Here is a 23,050-nt window from a genome sequence, read left to right as displayed (position 1 = left end):
ACCAGTTTGGCAATCAATAGCGGTGTTCGCTGAATTTATCGTTAGTTATAGCTCCGCTTTCTCATATAGTTTTATGGGATTGTACCAACATCGCAATTCCAATCAATTTATTCCTCGTGAGGCATTGCCTTTTTATAGCAACACATTTATGGCACGAGGGAAATACCTCCAGTATTCCGAAAGAAAAATAAGGTTGCAAAGATGAAAGACAGCATATATTTTCTTTCATACAATAATTTGGGGAAATTTGACAACACATCTTGTAGTATGTTTCCTTTTATTTTTAACAAGACTTTCTTGATGTTAAAAATGTGATTTCGTCAAAAATATCAGTTCTATACTGTATAAGACTACAAAATTAAACAAACATTTAAAAGCGTTAATCATTTGTCTTCATTTATTTATTCATGTATTCATTTAATTATTTATTTCTGTCGCTCAACTGATGAATAGAGAGTTGTTATTTAAATGTGTCCTCACAATGATTAATTCCCGGAACTGAATAATATCTACTATTTGATAACAATATATAAAACTCCTTCATCTTTAAGTCCATGAAAATGATATTATGAAAATTTACAAAGGATTAAGAGAGTAAAGAATGTTATACTTGTAGTCTGGACCTTAAGAAAGTAAAGTTTAAAAGAACCCACACAAACCCACATACACTTGTATAAGCTTTTCAACTGACAAAAGAACAAAGTCTACACAATGGTTTAAATTGATGCAAAGATGTATCGCATCACGCCTGACAAAATAACTCATTTAATCATACTACTCTAATGTAGCTGCAATACATTCAATATGAATACTTATGTTGAATTTTCAAAGTACAGCCTATGAGGTACTTAGTATCAATTAATATATCATATCATTGTTTGAAGTAAGTTCACTAATATGTTCTTGAACATTTAATTCAATCCTAAACTTTGTCTTCATTTTTACCAAAGAAACCCCATTATCAAATACACCATTGGGTTTGATAGATACCGCTTCATTGTTTTTACTTCTGTTCGAAAACAAATCCAACTAAAGGTTAATGACTTCAAGTGTAGGCCGCTGATTCCAATCAAGTTGTACTTAGTGTCACGATTAATCTCTGTCTTGGTTAGTAAATCATGTATGGAGAAAAGATTGTATATTGGCTACTAGAGTGGGATTGCGTATTGGTTACTCCAATGGGATTGTGTTTCGGTTACTCCAGTGGGATTATGTATTTGGTTACTCCGATGGGATTGTGTACTGACTACTCCAGCTGGATTATGTATTGTCTACTCCAGTGGGATTTTGTATTAGGTACTCCATTTGGAGTGCGTATTGTCTAATCCAGAGAGTTTGTGTGTTGGCTAATCCAGTTGGAGTGTGTATTGGCTACTCCAGTTGGAGTGTGTATTGGCTACGCCAGAGGGATTGTGTATTGGCTAGTCGATTGTGGAGCTGATGTTGACTGTACATTTTGATGTAATGATTGCAATACATTTTTAAAACTATTGATCATTTGCTATTGTTATCAGTTTTCACTTTTATCTGGAGTTATTGCAGCTTTACTGGAAATGTCATGTTAAACACATCTCTTTGGTAGACCTAACTAAACCATCTGTCCATAAGTTAAATGAAGCCAAGTGAACAAACTATTTAAAGTATGTAAGCATGTGGCAAAAAGCTTGCAGTTTAGTGTGGATTTAATATCTGTATAGCCAAAGTTTCAATGCCTTTTATTTTTGTAAAGACAACTCAAATGATTTTTTAGTCTTTACAGTGACTAAAGATGAACTTTCATATTTTTGTTATGTAAAGATATTGTAAAGGTGATACTGATACATTTTCCATCTTTACTTGTATTTATGTATAAATTAAATATTTGTAAAGGCAACTTTTCATACAGTGAATGGGATTGTTTATTAGCTACTCGAGTGTGGCGCTGAAAACTGCGTTTGTCTATCGTAGCAGGTACTTGATCGAGGTAAATAGCAGAATAGAAAGAACTGCCAGGAAACTAAACACGTCAGAAAGACTAATTACCTATTTAAAAAAGGTAAACATTCAAACCCATGTTTAGATATTTCACGGGAGATATGAACTTGCATTCTATGTATCTTAACAAGTCATTGTCGAATATTTATTTGCGTTTTTGTCACTATTTTTGACTTTCAGATGCCTTAACGAAGAGTTTTCTTACATGTATATTAAAAGAGCAGCACATTAGTTTTTCATTCATCTTTACATTTTGGCGGGAATAAATAAGCAAACTTGAGGGTGAAGCATGTCGTGTTTGTCGTACATTTAGTCTCTATTCGAAAATAGCGCTTTGAGTTGACTAAAAATAAGATATTGCTATCATTTGTTCTGTGTCTTGACAAATTATTTATGTCTCTGTTTTGTTTCATTCTACCTTCTCTCTTCTAAGAACAGAACTTTATTTTATTCTTGATATAACAAGAAAAGTCATATCTCACTGACGCTATTAGTAGAACACTCAAGTTTTAAGTTAACTAATATTCAGAATTGTAAACAGGGTTAGGTATCGATTTCTTTCTGAAAAGAAAATGAAAATAAGTATGGCCTGCGACACAGATTGTTCTCGCTGTCAGATAAGGAAGCCAATAGAACATTTGATGGTAAATGTTATTATAATTGGATCTCTCACAAGTATGCTGACTGATGTGGGCCATTTGAGCCACGAAAGGATATCCCTAGATGTTCTAAATAGATTCCGTATTCCAAAAGGCAGACGTCGGAACAACTGATTGATCTCAAACGTGATGAGAATTATGTGACCAATTTGACGCAGAATGGACACAAGTCAACGAATACAAAGAACATAGCTTTTCATCATCAGTAGCGTGGTGTAATGTGAACAGTTCCAATCCAGAGCAAAATTAGATGACACATGTTCCTGATTTTTGTTACAATCAGAAGCAAGCCATCATAATATAGAATGTTCCTAATGAATTCCAAACAGTCTTTGTTACAATCAAAATAAATATTTATATTACAAGATATGTACACTATAACAATACAGAGTGCATAGCACAGGCAGATGGCTTTGAAGCCTTATAATGCATTATCTTGATAACTATTTAATAGGATACAAAAAAGTCAGTGGAGCACTGTCTAACATCAATCCGTCCATTTCGAAATGGCATTTGAATTTACGAAGAAACTGGTCAATAATCAAGGTATTAACTTAATATGGAACGTTTCAAATATCGATTTTAAAGTTTTATGCGCTATTCCAAAAGGAAGCTTAGAGCAAACAATTTTAATAATATTAGTTCAAAAATATAGTTTTATTGTTTGTTGTTTTTTGACATTTCTTTAAAGTTGCATATGCACAAAATTTTCAAACCCATGCAATATTTTGTTCTAAAGCACGAATTGGACTTGAAATGTTTCGTACAAACATGTGATGGTACTCTTTGTTGGCCATTTTAAAATTCTTATTCAATGATGGGTGCACTTTACGATTGTAACCGACATTGACCCATCTGGGGATCATTATATGTATATGTATAGTTCTTAAATATTGTACATGTATAAAAGTGAATATATCATACTAAGTAGTAATATTATTGTTGAAAGAGGCACTAAACATGGATTGCATAAAACTACAGACCTGTTTCTGGGGTTATGTTTTATGTTATTATATTAGTCGTCATCAGTATCGTCCTTATCGTTCTTTTTTAGAGTTAACCTAAAACCAGTTCCTTATAATATTTAAATTAAAAACTTATTCTTACTTTATGATAATGCATCAGTGTTATTAAGGTATCATTTTCCAAGAAGGAATTGTCCCTTGGTGGCAGAAAATGAGGAAATGTCCCTTGCCAGTGAAGAGCACGAACAGCCTTCTGTGATAAAAGATGAAGATTTCTATGCGTAAATTAGGTCAATGCGATCTGGGGATTGGCTACATCTCATAATAACGCTATCACTTTTGTGGTGGACGAGATTCTGATGTTAGCTTGAATTATCATAGATTTGTTCGTGACCTAAACACTTCACAGTTACAAAGTCCAGCTATCAAAATGACAAATGGAAGTCAAATAAAACAATTGCATCTCCATATTACATTAAGAGTAAGCACCTACGACCTATTGCATCGTTAACCGAAGACAATTATTGATAATGGGTCTAACATACCTTCTAGTCAATCGACAGAGAGGTTGTTTCATCTCTCGATTAATAACTAAAGATCGTGGACACACACATTACTGAAAAACCTGGCAAACAATATACTGACATCCATCACATTTTCAAACCCGTTAGGACAATACACAGAAGTACAGAAAGAACCAAAAATCAGTTTCACTGATTGCAACCTGTAGGAAACCCCTATAAATCTCTCACATTTGGTGTCAGAAAATAGAAAGAGATGTGGGTAGCTTACAGAATTCTAGAATTTAGACACTGTAATGCGGAAATGTAAGTCACCTATGTCCTTTGTCAGTTCTTGGTGTTGTAGTACTAAAATTAATTATAGAAAAGGAGAGTTAAGAGAAGTTACAATTGAAGTGAACCGAGCCTTGACACATTGTTAAGGGAAAAACTATGTAGCGTATCCCGTTTTCATAGCAGGACATAAGACAACTTAGATTATCCGCATTGACGCTTTTCTCGAATGGAAACAAATGTCAAAACTGAATCCAGCTCAAGATCTCTATTAATGATGATACCCTGAACAATTTCATCTCTTCGAAGAGAGTTAGGATTACAGATGATTATTTTACACTCTCTGCGTTTCTGTCTTGTACAGGCTAGTCCTGATCACCTATCTAGGTATGTCCTTGTTGAAGACATTTAGCTCCAATTTAATTGGCATGCTATAGCCAATAATTAGTCAAAGTGCCCGGAAAACCCACCAAATAATGTTTCTTGTGAGTAAAGTTGTCATTTATCTGAATAGCAAAACAAAAACATTTTTGCGTTGCCATATATATTCAACCTTGAAGTGCTTTTAGCGTTTTTGATGGTTTTGGTTATTTCGCATGTGTGGCTATGCCTTAGTGTTACTAAGATGGAGGGTGGTCAGTCCAGTAGTCAAATGTTAGTAAGATGGAGGGTGGTCAGTCCAGTAGTCAAATGTTAGTAAGATGGAGGGTTGTTGGTCCAGTAGCATGATGTTGTTAGAAAGGTCAAGGGTGGTTGATTATGTAGTCTGATGTTGTTAGTAAGATGGAGGGTGGTTGGTCCAGTAACCCGATGCTAAAAGTAGTCCAGTAGTCCGATGTTGTTAGTAAGATGCAGGATGGTTGGTCCAGTTGTCAGGTATTATTAGCAAGCTACGGTGGGGTTTCTGGCCCAGTAGTTACATGTTGTTAGTAAGGGGAAGGGGGGCTCGTTCAGGCGTCAGATGTATTCGAGAGTGTTCCGAAATGTATTGCCTTCCGTGATAACACGTTCACGTTGAATACAGTTTGGCGAGCAAAAGCATTTGATCTCTTTATTTCTGTTTGAACATTTGTTATGTAATAAGCCATTATTCATTCTTCATTTTCTTTAGCTTGATGGGATTAACACGATCCAGATGTGTGACCGCTTGATATAGAAAACATATTGTCATATTGTATTGCTTCCTAATAGTAATTTGGAATCACTGATCGAGTTACTGGATTAATCTTGCGTTCATCAGTACGGCGTCTGATATTTCTAGAAAACTAACACTTTCAAAGGGATCTGTAACGTTATTAACCAAATGCCAGAGTTACCATCCCCAGTATTATAAATTATTCGAGATAATTGATTATTTGTTTGATTGCGGTGTTTATTGTTGGGAAAATGTTTCTTAAACTGAATAATTGACAAGTCAGTAATTAAACAACTATTATGTTCTGGTTATATTCGTTGTGCGTCTCGAAAAGCTACAAGGCCAATAACTAATACGCATTGTTTTCCTGGAGGTATTCCCTCGTGACCTTTTATCTGGGGGAAGGGAAGGAAGAAAAGGGGTGTACAAAACGAAACGTCTGAAAAACATACAATGGACACCGTAAAATTTGCATTCATCCTTTGTAATGCACCGGCTGTCTTTAGATACTGAATATTTGATTCGAATCAGTCGCAAAAGGTCAGTTTGCCAAACGCCGTGTGCTGAAAGTGATTCGTGCAGATAGTTGAGTTTATGCAGATAGGAGAAAAAGATCGAGACGTCTACACACCATGTAAGTTTTCCAAGCCACCATGCCGAAGCAAAAATTGGTTTCTTTGCCTATCACATCTTCATCATAGAAATTGTGCGTTCAATTACAGTTTTGCTCTCCTCTTGAGAAGGCCGCATCTCGTACAATGTAATAAAGTCTTGGCTCGTGGAGAGATATGGTTCCCATTAGGTAAATAAAGTAAAGATTTGAATGACGTCTTGCATTTTATTTTTGGAGCAATGAGAGATCTAGACAACAAAATCTCGATAAAATCATCCAAGTTGGTTGGGAGGCGAACTGATGTCAATCTTATTCCTCAAAATACCCGTCCAAACTTGACTATCCTTTTCATTTTGTCTGTGCATTTACATGTTTTGAAGATAGGTATGCTACCATTGTACAAAATAGTACTCAAGGAAATCGAAATATTTAGACGGAGTGAACAAAAATGAAGTAGGAATGACTAAGATGAAACAGAATTAACCTCAAAGAGTTTCAATTGCTAAACACTATTCTCTCTCCTTCTATGATGCAGTGAAATTATGTACGTCTTCACCTTCATACACTTCGTAATCTACCATCCGCCCCGGCGAAACCACTTAGTCCGTGTCAATCTATGCGGAATGACGAAAAAAGAAATTAGCAAAAACAGTTTGTCTTAATTCGTACAACATGACTAGGAGGAAGTTGTATAAGCTTGGTACAAAACGTGTTATAAGTGGCTTGAATCCACAATGTAAAAGAGCTGTAGACCAAGATTTATTACTGTCTGCAATGATTTGTACAATTTATTCTCCTAATATTGGGTTATACTTGAAGACTAGACCTTTAAATTGCGAGTGATATCCTTTAGGAGACACCAAATATGCAGAAATGTCCTATAATTCTATACTGTCGAAGTATTTGTCAGGGTGAAGATTGCTAAACACTTTTTTCTTGCTGTGAATTGAGTTTGTATGTAGCCATCAGTCATCTAGCTTATTAGTATCAAATAAGATTCGATATTAATGTAGACTGAAGGTCGTTTCGGACATATCCAATTTTCATATAATTAGGCAATTGAAATTAACATCTTATATTAGGTTCCACGTTTGTGATAAAGGTAAAAAGAGGTTTCCATCGAATAATAAATGTGTATTGTTTTTATTCGGTATTTATATAAAAGCTCAGTCGTCTGCCTATTATAGGAAAGAAGACTTTCCCACCAACATAACATAATTGCTGTTTCGCTATTTAATATTATTTCCTAGAATATTTAACAACGAATGTTTACATTTAATATTGCAACAAGGGATACATTTTTCGCTGACCTGAATAGAAGTTAACCTTGAAAGTATTCATGCAAGTAAATTTGTTTATTTTATTTTTCCCACAATTTAGACATGCTCATCGTGATAGCTGAGTCATTTCATACTATAACCAATTAAAGAAACGCAATATTTCAATTTAAAAATAAGAGAATCGTATGCGATTGACTGACGATCTGTTTCAGATCTCAGGGATCCATAATTCAACAAAATAAACGTATTATTCTATCTTGTAAAAATGCGTACTACAAGTCGTCCAACGTTGTTCTGCATTTAAATCGATTCGGATTGCACAGATCTTTGGCAGGAATATTCTGAGCTGACCATTAAAGCTGGATCGTCATATGGTGTGTATATTGTGTCAAGTCTTTAGAATCATCTAGTGCGTCATCAGATAGGTTCGAAACATATTTTCTTCAGTTCCATGTTCAAAACTGAATTAGAGAGCTCACTAACATGAGTAAACATTCAGGAATTTTCAAGCGGATTTTATATTTACATAATAAAGGTAACAAAGTGAAGCAACGATGACATTATTGTTTTTATTTGTCATATTGAACGTACAGTATTACAATGTGTCCAAGACAAACTGTTATTACCTTAAGTTTTAACTTCCTTCATTTTGCTGTTAGCTACATACAATGTAACACTGGGACTATGTGAGCAGAACATTTATAGAAAATATTGAGAATGTAAGCACACAATGCGGTTCGATATGTTAATGAATATGCTACGATTGTAATGAACAGATACAACACTGATTATTTATCAATTAGGAGTAAGTGTAGATTAAAGAGTTCAGTGTTGAATATGCAGGATAGGCAACGAATATTTTTGTTTCAGAGGCTTTGGCATGTGCCAGAAAAGTAGCGTTGATAACAACGAAAGGGAACAAGTAACTATCTGGATGTGATAAACAAAATGGATGTGATAAACAAAAGAGGTATAAAATATACAAAATTTGTAAAAATATCTTCGTTTGTACTTTACAATTACGTACATTGCATAGGATTTGATTATAAAAAATTCTTCCCGGTTTGACTGGTTATCCTGGCTTTTTTAAAATAGAAAATACCTTATATATATATATATATATATATATATATATATATATATATATATATATATATATATATATATATAAGGTATTGTCTAAAGAACTTTTACTTCTATTTGTTTTGGTATATGATTGATGGGTGTAATTTGTGCTATAGCTTATTCAGTTTAACCTTACATCAGACGTGCACCTATCAAAAACTGGACCGCTCCGGTTGTACAGTGGTTAGAGCGTCCGCCTCGGATGCGGGAGGTCGTGGTTTCGGTCCCCGGCCGAGTCATACCAAAGACTTACAAAAATGGTACTAACAGCTGCCTCGCTTGGCGCTCAGCATTAAGAGGTTAGTGTTAGGACAGGTCGGCCTGGTGTCAGGATAATGTGACTGGGTGGGACATCATGCTACATGTCTGCGGCATGATGCCCCAGTGCTAGACATCACTTTAAATTGCCACACTGCAGACATTGTAGCGATATGACTGAAAAATTGTTAAAGCTACGTTAGAAATCGAAACACATCAAAAACTGCTAGTTCCGCTCTTGTCGTTTTCATTTCCTTGACTTCAAATATACATCGTCAAAAAAGAGCCGATAATATATTTGTACTTTTTATTTATTTTGTAATTCATTCATTGCAGTTTCGAAAGCTGGTATTGCCAACTCTGACAAAATTTATATTTAAAAATTGCTAATGTTAGAGTATTTTTGTATTAGTCTTGACTGATATTCAGAGCATATGCGAGCAAACATTTTGGTCAGCTGCGCGATAGTTCATTTGCAATTTCCACAAGTACAGTACAAAAAGAATGTTAAGCCACAGTACATGAACGTAGCACAGACGTATACCAATAGTCTCTGTAGTGTGCGTGTTGCAAATGCAAATAACTTTACTTTGCACCCGCCACTGTCAGAAGTACATTATATCTGTACAGCTCAACCTTTATCACTTCATCTTAGTCACTGTGAAGCTTTGAAAAAAATAAAAAGACGGAAAGGGTTTATTTTTAGTATTTGATCCATAATCGTAACACAAAAGTCCGTATTCAAAAATCAACATGAAAATAAAACGTGAATCATAAAACATCGCATCAGCTGTGGAAGACTTTTATATGGTGATGGAATCTGTCTCAAGAGACATAATATGCTATTTGTGGAATGCTACGATAAGTAACACAAAAGGGTAGACAAAACATGTACCTTGAGAAAATAATGTTAAATTTAAAAAAGTAGATAGAAATATGCTGATATGTTTATATTTTTTTAAATTTTATTTTCACTTAAAATACGATGAAAGACTTGTTACTTTTCTACATATCTTGAAATTTTGTGCAGATGTAACCGATGAGCAGAATCATTTGCGATGGAGAATATAAAAACATATGTGTGGCATATATAACTCAAAACAAGGCAAACATTATTAGCAACCGAATAACGGTTTAATCAAGCACTATACCAATACAAAGATATTGTTAATGACAATTAGCAAAGTAGAGAGTTTCATGAGGATATGGTGGCTGGATCAATTAACGAATAATATGACGTTAAAAACCCAAAGAACATCCATCTGCCTACATTGAGACCTTAACGAGATTTGGAATTCGACAACGCTATGCAATATCAAAAACATTAAAAAATTAATTAGATTTCATTTTCTGTCAATTTGTAGTAAACTCAATGAGGCATATCAATTTGTTTCCGTCGACCCGGGGCATAACATTCCTGAATGATCCAAGAAAAGCCACTTCAGAACTATACGGTTTGCTATTAACGTCACACTATTTCGATTTTGAATTTTGAAAATCAGATCAAGCCAATCGAAATGTCCTGGTGTAAGATTTTACATTAAAGTCGTCTCTGTAAATTAAAATGATCGCACCCTATAAAACGTTGACCTCCAGCAAATTAAAACTTCGGGAGAGACTGTTGCGCGTCTCATGATGTGGAAAAAATCTCCCAGCTATACAAAAGTAGGTTATATCAATACTTTAAGTTTTGTCAGTTACGTTTATGAAAGTTTACACACACACACATACACACACACAAACAAACAAACAATTAATTGATTCACAATGTAGACAGAGTACAAACATTAGGTGTTAAGAAAATGCAGGGTTTTAATTGTATTTCAAATGGAAAAAACACCAAACTCAAATACAAAAATATCTTAACATTTGTATGACAGAAGGGTTTCAACGTTCATCGTACATTTTCAAGTCATTCATGATACATTCACAAGATATTCATCGTATATTTACATGAAATTCATCGTACATTTACACGACATTCATCTTACATTTAAAAGACATTCATCTTACATTCACAAGACATTCATCGTACATTTCATGACATTCATCGTACATTTACAAAACATTCATCGTACATTTCTTTACACGATATACATCGTACAGCCACAAGACATTCATCATACATTTACAATATATTCATCGTACATTTACAAGACATTCATCGCACTTTCACAAGACATTCATCGTACATTTACAAGACACTCATCGTACATTTACAAGACATTCATCGCACATTCACAAGACATTCATCATACATTTACACGACATTCATTATACATTCACAGGACATTCATCATACATTCACAAGACATTCATCGTGCATTTACAAGACATTCATCGTATATTTACAAGACATTCATCATACATTTACAGCACAATCATTATACATATACAAGACATTCATCGTACATTTACAAGACATTCATCATACTATCACAAGACATTCATCATACATTTACAGCACAATCATTATACATTTACATGACATTCATCGTACATTTACAGGACGTTCATCATATATTCACAAGACATTCATCGTACATTTGCACGACATTCATCATACATTTACAAGACGTTCATTATACATTTACAAGACATTCATCGTACATTTACAAGACAATCATCGTAACATCAGAAGACATTCATCGTACATTCACAAGACATTCATCGTACAGCCACAAGACATTGATCGTACATTTACAAGACATTCATTATACATTTACACGACATTCATTATACATTTACAAGACATTCATCATAACATCAGAAGACATTCATCGTACATTTACAAGACATTCATCGTACATTTACACCACATTCATCATACATTTACAAGACAACCATTATACATTTATAAGACATTCACCGTACATTTACAATACAATCATTATACATTTACACGACATTCATCTTACATTTACAAGACAATCATTATACATTTGCAATACATTCATCGTACATTTACAAGACAATCATTATACATTTGCAATACATTCATCGTACATTCACACGAAATTCATCTTACATTTAAAAGACATTCATCTTACATTCACAAGACATTCATCGTACATTTCATGACATTCATCGTACATTTACAAAAAATTCATCGTACATTTCTTTACACGATATTCATCGTACAGCCACAAGACATTCATCATACATTTACAATATATTCATCGTACATTTACAAGACATTAATCGCACTTTCACAAGACATTCATCGTACATTTACAAGACACTCATCGTACATTCACAAGACATTCATCGCACATTCACAAGACAATCATCATACATTTGCACGACATTCATTATACATTTACAAGACATTCATCATACATTTACAAGACAACCATTATACATTTACAAGACATTCATCGTACATTTACATGACAATCATCATACATTTGCAATACATTCATCGTACATTTACAAGACAATCAATATACATTTGCAATACATTCATCGTACATTTACAGGACATTCATCATACGTTCAAAAGATATTCATCATACATTTACAAGACAACCATTATACATTTACAAGACATTCATCGTACATTTACAATGCATTCATCATACATTTGCAATACATCCATCGTACATTTACAAGACAATCATTATACATTTGCAATACATTCATCGTACATTTACAGGACATTCATGATACATTTGCAAGATATTCATCATACATTTACAAGACATTCATCATACATTTACAAGACATTCATCATACATTCACAAGACATTTATCATACATTTACAAGACATTCATCGTACATTCACAAGACAATCATTATACATTTACAAGACATTCATCGTACATTTACATGACAATCATTATACATTCACAAGACATTCATCATAAATTTACATGACATTCATCCTACATTTACAAGACATTCATCATACATTTACAAGACATTCATCGTACATTTACATGACATTCGTCATACATTTACGAGACATTCATCATACATTAACAAGACATTCATCATACATTTACAAGACAATCATTATACATTTACAAGACAATCATTATACATTCACAAGACATTCATCATACATTTACAAGACATTCATCGTACATTTACATAACAATCATTATACATTCACAAGACATTCCTCACACATTTACACGACATTCATCATACATTTACAAGACATTCATCGTACATTTACACGACATTCATCATACATTTACAAGACAACCATTATACATTTATAAGACATTCACCGTACATTTACAATACAATTATTATACATTTACACGACATTCATCGTACATTTACAAGATAATCATTATACGTTTGCAATACATTCATCGAACATTTACACGACATTCATCATACATTTACAAGACATTCATCATACATTTACAAGACAACCATAATACATTTACAAGACATTCATCGTACATTTACATGACATTCATCATACATTTGCAATACATTCATCGTACATTTACAAGACAATCATTATACATTTGCAATACATTCATCGTACATTTACACGACTTTCATCATACATTTACAAGACATGCATCATACATTTACAAGACAACCATTATACATTTACAAGACATTCATAGTACATTTACATGACAATCATTATACATTCACAAGACATTCATCATACATTTACACGACATTCATCATACATTTACAAGACATGCATCATACATTTACAAAACATTCGTCATACATTTACGAGATATTCATCATACATTAACAAGACATTCATCATACATTTACAAGACAATCATTATACATTTGCAAGACAATCATTATACATTTACAAGACAATCATTATGAATTCACAAGACATTCATCATACATTAACATGATATTCATCATACATTCACAAGACATTCATCATACATTAACAAGACATTCATCGTACATATACACGACATTCATCATACATTTACAAGACAACCATTATACATTTATAAGACATTCACCGTACATTTGCAATGCAATCATTATACATTTACACCACATTCATCGTACATTTACAAGACAATCATTATACATTTGCAATACATTCATCGTACATTTACACGACATTCATCATACATTTACAAGACATTCATCATACATTTACAAGACAAGCATTGTACATTTCCAAGACATTCATCGTACATTTACATCACATTCATCATACACTTGCAATACATTCATCGTACATTTACAAGACAATCATTATACATTTGCAATACATTCATCGTACATTTACACGACATTCATCATACATTTACAAGACATTCATCATACATTTACAAGACAACCATTATACATTTACAAGACATTCATCATCCATTTACATGACATTCATCATACATTTGCAATACATTCATCATACGTTTACAAGACAATCATTATACATTTGCAATACATTCATCGTACATTTAAAGGACATTCATAATACATTTGCAAGACATTCATCATACATTTACAAGACATTCATCGTACATTCACAAGCCAATCATTATATATTTACAAGACATTCATGGTACATTTACATGACAATCATTATACATTCACAATACATTCATCGTACATTTATATGACATTCATCATACATTTACAAGATATTCATCGTACATTTACATGACATTCGTCATACATTTACGAGACATTCGTCATACATTAACAAGACATTCATCATACATTTACAAGACAATCATTATACATTTACAAGACAATCATTATACATTTACAAGACATTCATCATACATTTACATGACATTCATCATACATTTACAAGACATTCATCATACATTCACAAGACATTCATCATACATTTACAAGACATTCATCATACATTTACAAGACATTCAACGTACATTTACATGACAATCATTATACATTCACCAGACATTCATCATACATTTACACGACATTCATCATACATTTACAAGATATTCATCGTACATTTACATGACATTCGTCATACATTTACGAGACACTCATCATACATTAAAAAGACATTCATCATACATTTACAAGACAATCATTATACATTTACAAGACAACCATTATATATTTATATGACATTCATCGTACATTTACCACACATTCATCATACATCTGCAATACATTCATCGTACATTTACAAAATAATCATTATACATTTGCAATACATTCTTGTACATTTACAGGACATTCACAATACATTTACAAGACATTCATCATATATTTACAATACATTCATCATAGATTTACAAGACATCCATCATACATTTACAAGACATTCATCATATATTTACAAGACATTCATCGTACATTTACAAGACATTCATCATTCATTCACAGGACATTCATCGTACATTTACAGGACATTCATAGTACATTTACAGAACATTCATAATACATTTACAAGACATTCATCATACATTTACAAGACATCCATCATACATTTACAAGACATTCATCATATATTTACAAGACATTCATCATACATTCACAGGACATTCATCATACATTTACAAGACATTCATCATACATTTACAAGACATTCATCATATATTTACAATACATTCATCATACAGTCACAAGACGTTCATGGTACATTTACAAGACATTCATAATATATTTACAATACATTCATCATACATTTACAGGACATTCATCATACATTTACAAGACATTCATAATATATTTACAATACATTCATCATACATTCACAAGACATTCATCATACATTTCCAGGACATTCATGATACATTTACAAGACAATCATTATACATTTGCAATACATTCATCGTATATTTACAGGACATTCATCGTACATTTACAAGACAATCATCATACATTTGCAATACATTCATCGTACATTCACAATACATTCATCATACATTTACAAGACATACATAATATATTTACGATACATTCATAATACATTTACAGGACATTCACAATATATTTACAAGACATTCATCATACATTTACAAGACAATCATTATACATTTACAGGACATTCACAATATATTTAGAAGATATTCATCGCACATTCAAAAGACATTCACCATACATGTACAGGACATTCATCATACATTTACGAGACATTCATCACACATTTACAAGACATTCATCGTACATTTACAAGACAATCATTATACATTTGCAATACATTCATCGTACATTTACAGGACATTCATCGTACATTTACAAGACAATCATTATACATTTGCAATACATTCATCGTACATTTACAGGACATTCACAATATATTTACAAGACATTCATCATACATTTACAAGAGAATCATTATACATTTACAGGACATTCACAATATATTTACAAGACATTCATCATACATTTACAAGAAAATCATTATACATTTACAGGACATTCACAGTATATTTACAAGACATTCATCATACATTTACAGGACATTCATCATACATTTACAAGACATTCATGGTACATTTACATGACATTTGTTATAAATTTACAAGACTTTCATCATACATTTACAAGACATTCAGCATACATTTACAAGACATTCAGCATACATTTACAAGACAATAATTACACATTCACAAGACATTCATGATACATTAAGAAGACATTCATCATACATTTACAAGACAATCATTTTACATTGGCAAGACAATAATTATACATTCACGAGACATTCATCACACATTTAAAAGACATTCATCATACATTTATAAGGCAATCATTATACATTTACAAGAGAATAATTATACATTCACAAGACATTCATCATACATTTACACGACATTCATCATACATTTACAAGACATTCATCGTACATTTACAAGACAATCATTATACATTTACAAGACAATCATTATACATTCACAAGACATTCATCATACATTTACACGACATTCATCATACATTTACAAGACATTCATCGTACATTTACAAGACAATCATTATACATTTACAAGACAATCATTATACATTCACAAGACATTCATCATACATTTACACGACATTCATCATACATTTACAAGACATTCATCGTACATTTACAAGACAATCATTATACATTTACAGGACAACCATTATACATTTACAAAACATTCATCGTACATTTACGATACATTCATCATACATTTGCAATACATTCATCATACATTTACAAAATAATCATTATACATTTGCAGTACATTCTTCATACATTTACAAGACATTCATCATATATTTATAAGACATTCATCATCCATTTACAAGACATCCATCATACATTTACAAGACATTCATCATATATTTACAAGACATTCATCGTCCATTAACAAGACATTCAACGTACATTTACAAGACATTCATCATACATTTATAGGACATTCATCGTACATTTCCAGGACATTCATCATACATTTACAATACATTCATCGTACATTAACAAGACATTCATCGTACATTAACAAGACATTCATCGTACATTTCCAGGACATTCATCATACATTTACAAGGCAATCATTATACATTTGCAATACATTCATCGTACATTAACAAGACATTCATCGTACATTAACAAGACAAGACATTCATCGTACATTAAGAAGACATTCATCGTACATTTACAGGATATTCATCGTACATTTACAAGACAATCATTATAGATTTGCAATACATTCATCGTACATTTACAGAACATTCATAATACATTTACAAGACATTCATAATATATTTACAATACATTCATCATACATTGACAAGACATTCATCGTACATTTACAAGACATTCATCATACATTTACAGGACATTCATCGTACATTTACAAGACAATCATTATACATTTGCAATACATTCATCGTACATTTACAGGACATTCATCGTACATTTACAAGACAATCATTATACATTTGCAATACATTCATCGTACATTTACAGGACATTCACAATATATTTACAAGACATTCATCATACATTTACAAGAGACTCATTATACATTTACAGGACATTCACAATATATTTACAAGACATTCATCATACATTTACAAGACAATCATTATACATTTACAGGACATTCACAGTATATTTACAAGACATTCATCATACATTTACAGGACATTCATCATACATTTACAAGACATTCATGGTACATTTACATGACATTTGTTATAAATTTACAAGACTTTCATCATACATTTACAAGACATTCAGCATACATTTACAAGACATTCAGCATACATATGCAAGACAATAATTACACATTCACAAGACATTCATGATACATTAACAAGACATTCATCATACATTTACAAGACAATCATTTTACATTTGCAAGACAATAGTTATACATTCACGAGACATTCATCACACATTTCAAAGACATTCATCATACATTTATAAGGCAATCATTATACATTTACAAGACAATAATTATACATTCACGAGACATTCATCATACATTTACAACACATTCATCATACATTTACAAGACATTCATCATACATTTACAAGACGTTCATCATACATTTACAAGACATTCATTATACATTTACAGGACAATAATTATACATTTATAAGACAATCATTATACATTCACGAGACATTCATCATACATTTACAATACATTCATTATACATTTACAAGACAATAATTATACATTCACAAGACATTCATCATACATTTACACGACAATCATTATGCATTTACAAGACAATCATTATACATTTATAAGACAATCATTATACATTTAAAAGACAATAATTATACATTCACAAGACATTCATCAAAACATTTACAAGACATTCATCGTACATTTACACGAAATTCATCGTACATTTCCAATACATTCATCATACATTTACAAGACAATCATCATACATTTGCAATACATTCATCATACATTTGCAAGACATTCATCATACATTTACAATACATTCATTATACATTCACAAGACATTCATCGTACATTTACAAAACATTCATCATACATTTGAAATACATTCATTACACATTTACAAGACAATCATTATACATTTGCAATACATTCATCTTCATTTACACGACATTCATTGTACAGTCACAAGAAATTCATCATACATTTACAAGACATTCATCATACATTTACAGGACATTCATCGTACTTTAACAAGACATTCGTACATTTGCAATACATTCATCGTACATTTACAAGACGTTGATCATACATTTATAAAACATTCATCGTAAATTTTTTACACGATATTTATCGTACAGCCACAAGACATTCATCATACATTTACAATACATTCATCGTACATTTACTAGACATTCCTCCTATATTTACAATACATTCATCGTATATTTATTTGCACGATATTCATCGTACAGCCACAAGACATTCATATACCTTTACATGACATTCGTCATACATTTACAAGACATTCATCTACATTTACAAAACAATCATTATACATTTGCAACACATTCATTGTACATTTGCAGGACATTCATAATACATTTACAAGACATTCATTATACATTTACAGGACATTCATAATACATTTACAAGACATTCATCATATATTTACAATACATTCATCATACATTTACAAGACATCCATCATACATTTACAAGACATTCATCATATATTTACATGACATTCATCATACATTCACAGGACATTCATCATACATTTACAGGACATTCATCATACATTTACAAGACATTCATCATATATTTACAATACATTCATCATACAGTCACAAGACATTCATGGTACATTTACAAGACATTCATAATATATTTACAATACATTCATCATCCATTTACAGGACATTCATCATACATTTACAAGACATTCATAATATATTTACAATACATTCATAATACATTTACAAGACATTCATCATACATTTCCAGGACAGTCATCATACATTTACAAGACAATCATTATACATTTGCAATACATTCATCGTACATTTACAGGACATTCATCGTACATTTACAAGACAATCATTATAGATTTGCAATACATTCATCGTACATTTACAGAACATTCATAATACATTTACAAGACATTCATAATATATTTGCAATACATTCATCATACATTGACAAGACATTCATCGTACATTTACAAGACATTCATCATACATTTTCAGGACATTCATCGTACATTTACAAGACAATCATTATACATTTGCAATACATTCATCGTACATTTACAGGACATTCATCGTACATTTACAAGACAATCATTATACATTTGCAATACATTCATCGTACATTTACAGGACATTCACAATATATTTACAAGACATTCATCATACATTTACAAGAGAATCATTATACATTTACAGGACATTCACAATATATTTACAAGACATTCATCATACATTTACAAGACAATCATTATACATTTACAGGACATTCACAGTATATTTACAAGACATTCATCATACATTTACAGGACATTCATCATACATTTACAAGACATTCATGGTACATTTACATGACATTTGTTATAAATTTACAAGACTTTCATCATACATTTACAAGACATTCAGCATACATTTACAAGACATTCAGCATACATATACAAGACAATAATTACACATTCACAAGACATTCATGATACATTAACAAGATATTCATCATACATTTACAAGACAATCATTTTACATTTGCAAGACAATAGCTATACATTCACGAGACATTCATCACACATTTCAAAGACATTCATCATACATTTATAAGGCAATCATTATACATTTACAAGACAATAATTATACATTCACGAGACATTCATCATACATTTACAAGACATTCATCATACATTTACAAGACGTTCATCATACATTTACAAGACATTCATTATACATTTACAGGACAATAATTATACATTTATAAGACAATCATTATACATTCACGAGACATTCATCATACATTTACAATACATTCATTATACATTTACAAGACAATAATTATACATTCACAAGACATTCATCATACATTTACACGACAATCATTATGCATTTACAAGACAATCATTATACATTTATAAGACAATCATTATACATTTAAAAGACAATAATTATACATTCACAAGACATTCATCAAGACATTTACAAGACATTCATCGTACATTTACACGAAATTCATCGTACATTTCCAATACATTCATCATACATTTACAAGACAATCATCATACATTTGCAATACATTCATCATACATTTGCAAGGCATTCATCATACATTTACAATACATTCATTATACATTCACAAGACATTCATCATACATTTGAAATACATTCATTATACATTTACAAGACAATCATTATACATTTGCAATACATTCATCTTCATTTACACGACATTCATTGTACAGTCACAAGACATTCATCATACATTTACAAGACATTCATCATACATTTACAGGACATTCATCGTACTTTAAAAAGACATTCGTACATTTGCAATACATTCATCGTACATTTACAAGACGTTGATCATACATTTATAAAACATTCATCGTAAATTTTTTACACGATATTTATCGTACAGCCACAAGACATTCATCATACATTTACAATACATTCATCGTACATTTACTAGACATTCCTCCTATATTTACAATACATTCATCGTATATTTATTTGCACGATATTCATCGTACAGCCACAAGACATTCATATACCTTTACATGACATTCGTCATACATTTACAAGACATTCATCTACATTTACAAAACAATCATTATACATTTGCAACACATTCATTGTACATTTGCAGGACATTCATAATACATTTACAAGACATTCATTATACATTTACAGGACATTCATAATACATTTACAAGACATTCATCATATATTTACAATACATTCATCATACATTTACAAGACATCCATCATACATTTACAAGACATTCATCATATATTTACATGACATTCATCATACATTCACAGGACATTCATCATACATTTACAGGACATTCATCATACATTTACAAGACATTCATCATATATTTACAATACATTCATCATACAGTCACAAGACATTCATGGTACATTTACAAGACATTCATAATATATTTACAATACATTCATCATCCATTTACAGGACATTCATCATACATTTACAAGACATTCATAATATATTTACAATACATTCATAATACATTTACAAGACATTCATCATACATGTCCAGGACATTCATCATACATTTACAAGACAATCATTATACATTTACAAGATATTCATCATACATTTACAAGACAATAATTATACATTTACAAGACAACCATTATACATTCACAAGACATTCATCGTACATTTACGATACATTTATCATACATTCGCCATACATACATGATACATTTACAAAATAATCATTATACATTTGCTATACATTCTTCGTAGATTTACAGGACATTCATAATACATTTACAAGACATTCATCATATATTTACAACACATTCATCATCCATTTACAAGACATCCATCATACATTTACAAGACATTCATCATATATTTACAAGACATTCATCGTACATTAACAAGACATTCATCGTACATTTACAAGACATTCATCATACATTCATAGGACATTCATCGTACATTTCCAGGACATTCATCATACATTTACAAGGCAATCATTATACATTTGCAATACATTCATCGTACATTTACAGGACATTCATCGTACATTTAGAAGACAATCATCATACATTTGCAATACATTCATCGTACATTAACAAGACATTCATCGTACATTAACAAGACATTCATCGTACATTTACAAGACAATCATTATACATTTGCAATACATTCATCGTAGATTTACAGAACATTCATAATACATTTACAAGGCATTCATAATATATTTACAATACATTCATCATACATTGACAAGACATTCATCGTACATTTACAAGACATTCATCATACATTTACAGGACATTCATCGTACATTTACAAGACAATCATTATACATTTGCAATACATTCATCGTACATTTACAGGACATTCATCGTACATTTACAAGACAATCATTATACATTTGCAGTACATTCATCGTACATTTACAGGACATTCACAATATATTTACAAGACATTCATCATACATTTACAAGACAATCATTATACATTTACAGGACATTCACAGTATATTTACAAGACATTCATCATACATTTACTGGACATTCATCATACATTTACAAGACATTCATCGTACATTTACATGACATTTGTCATAAATTTACAAGACTTTCATCATACATTTACAAGACATTCATCATACATTTACAAGACAATAATTACACATTCACAAGA

The sequence above is a fragment of the Sinohyriopsis cumingii genome, chromosome 6 (assembly GCF_028554795.1).
Source record: "Sinohyriopsis cumingii isolate HCF-2022 chromosome 6, ASM2855479v2, whole genome shotgun sequence".
In the NCBI taxonomy this organism is placed as follows: Eukaryota; Metazoa; Mollusca; class Bivalvia; order Unionida; family Unionidae; genus Sinohyriopsis; species Sinohyriopsis cumingii.
This window is presented reverse-complemented; position numbering follows the sequence as displayed.